Here is a 2,809-nt window from a genome sequence, read left to right on the forward strand (position 1 = left end):
CATTTTGTAATGACTCTTAGCAAAATACCTCTGAAAAGGTCATGCACCTCCCTCCTTCCACATCCTTGATACAACAAAATACTTTCCAATGGTTACTAAACTATCTTTCGCAGCCAGGTGTGACCATCAGAGACAAAAACTTCAAGTGTTGGCTCGAAGAATGATAAAACTTACCATAATAGAAGTTTTGAGTGTATAGTATAAAAGTTGTGCTTTTTGTTCCTCATTTTAGGAATCAGGAAAACCAATTTCCCTTTTGAAAGAAAACATCTTCTCTAAAAGCAAGTGGAAGCAGCAAAAATCACCTCTTACACTGGGTGTATTATTGCGAGGAGGATGAAAAGTGTCCGCTTGTTTTATCTGTGTGTGATGAAAAAGATTCTTACATCTTCCACAACAATCTGGAACAAGAACTGTTTAAGTTTGACAAAAAGGTCCAATTGGTAAGATCTGAGCAGCTTCAAAGGCTGAGGAACGTTTTTCTCCCTGAGGTTGGGAAGTCTGAGTAACACATTTTTTCACCCATGTCTCCGACATGCTGCTGGCAAGATGAACGAGTCAGTGGGTTTTCTGCAGGGGACTTGGTATACACCTGGTCAGCACCTGTCAGTGGTTGTTCATGGTGACGATAACACGCAGTGATGTTCCAGAGCCTGCATTAAGACGCCAATGAAGAGGCACTCTTGTGAGTGATCTCTCAGCAGAGAATCTGCAGCAGAAATGATAACAAGGTGTCCAAACAAACTAAGTCAAGTCACACTTCATTAGTAAAGCACAACGTAAGCTTAAACCAACCCAGTGTGCTTTCAGGTAAAAACAGAAAGAGATTTTATGTCAAAATGCATAAACATGCACACAAAAGCTAATTTACCAACAAGAAAAGTAATCACAGATACAGAAATATTCACACACACAATATCCACAAGCTAACGTTAGCTTCTACTAGTCAACTCTGCTCTCTCCCTCACGCGGTCGCCAGCCAAGGTGGGCAGAGCCCTGAACGTTCATTATCCCTGTCTACTAATACTAATACTAATAAATTATGTCTGCGGTTAAAGCAGCTTGAGGAGAAGGTTTGCATTAAGCATGCTCAAGCAGCTCGGCGTGACCGAGCGTACGTCTAGAAGAATCACGTGGTTCTCAGTAAACGAGTCTTTTTACACAAGTAGGAGGATCTTGAATTGACTGCTTTCATTAAGTAGCCGTGTAAGTCAACAATGGCTTAGTGACGTGTGTTGTTTTAAAACACAGAAAGTTGTTCTTTACCTTGCTTTGCTAATGTTTCGGCTAACTCCTCTAGCCATCCTCATAATTAGCTGAGACGTTAGCAACACCAGGTAAAGAACAACTCTGTGTGTGTTTTAAAACAACCAAGCAAGACACGATGACAAAATACACACAATGAGGGTACAGAAGAGGCTTTGTGATGTGTTTCTATTTCTTGGTGCCTGTGAGAATTTGAGCAGCTGATGACTGTCAGACATTACAGCCAAGTGTTCATGTGTGACAGTTTGGAGAACAGCCAGAATTCCCACAACGACCAACATTCAAAGTGAACATGTTACTTATCTATAACCTCGTATCTGGACCAAGGACTAAAGTACTCTGTATAACCCTCCCACTGTCCTAAAGGGTGTGACCCCACGAGGAAAGTTGACCATTGAGCAGGGTTGATGGTTTATCCCTTAAGTCCATGAGGCAGGGGCGAGGAGTGAGTACCACCTCACCCTGTCACGTTTAGAGCTTGGAGGAGGTTTGGACCCAAAATGCAGACACCCAGAATGACACGAGGCAGGAGTGGATGTAAATGAAAACACTCCTTTATTAGGAAGGAGAACAAAAAATTCCAAAAGGGGCAGGAAGCCAAAAACCTATGTCCTGAAACCCTGGAGAACGAAAGCTCACTCAAAGAGCACAAAACCTAGAGACCTAGAGACAAGGAACAAAACAACGCTGACACAAAACAATGGACCGACAAAACATTGATACACAGACAGGGCTTTATACACTGGGAAGGATGAGAGGGAGATGAACTGCAGGTGTGTGGGGAGAGAGAGACCAGGTGAATTGAGTTACTAATCAGGGAGGAAACTAACATGACCTAAGAATAAAAACTAAAGACAAGAAGAGCAGGAAACATAACTTAATAATCTAAGGGGGGAGAAAAACCTCAAACACGGATGGGAAAAACACACTAGAGAGACTAATAGCATGAGCAGCTGTAGCTAAAGGAAAATGACCTAAGAGAAAAACCTGAAGACCAGAAGGGCAGAAAACATAACTAATATTCTAAGGGGGAAGCTGAAACTAAATGAAAAACACTACAGAAAGAAAAACTACAGGGGCATGAATAAAGGGGGCCATGGGAGCACAGGACCTGGGAGGGGGATATCTGAGGAGGGAAACCTAGAGGGCTGAAGATCTGGGGAAAAATGGAGAACACCAGGAGACACATGAGGAAGACACAGACAAGGACACATGAGGGCGCTAGGAGACACAAAAGGAGAACCTAGAGAGGGATGGAGAACCTCAGGAGACACATGAGGGGAGACGCAGACACAGTCCATGACACACCCCTGCTACTTGGACCTCAAGGAATAAACCATCAGTCCTGCTCAATGGTCAACTTTCCTTGCGGTGTCACCCATAAAGACAGTGGGAGGGATAACGGACTGGGCAAATGGCAGAAGAATACACAGTGGGCAGATGGTAGGTTGGCACTCACAAAGGTTCTGCAAGTAAACGCTGGATGTTGGCATCTTGCTGGACATTTTTACAGAGAAGGAAAAACATTTTCCTGGTGACCCGT

Source organism: Nothobranchius furzeri, chromosome 2 (genome assembly GCF_043380555.1).
Source record: "Nothobranchius furzeri strain GRZ-AD chromosome 2, NfurGRZ-RIMD1, whole genome shotgun sequence".
NCBI classification, from domain to species: Eukaryota; Metazoa; Chordata; class Actinopteri; order Cyprinodontiformes; family Nothobranchiidae; genus Nothobranchius; species Nothobranchius furzeri.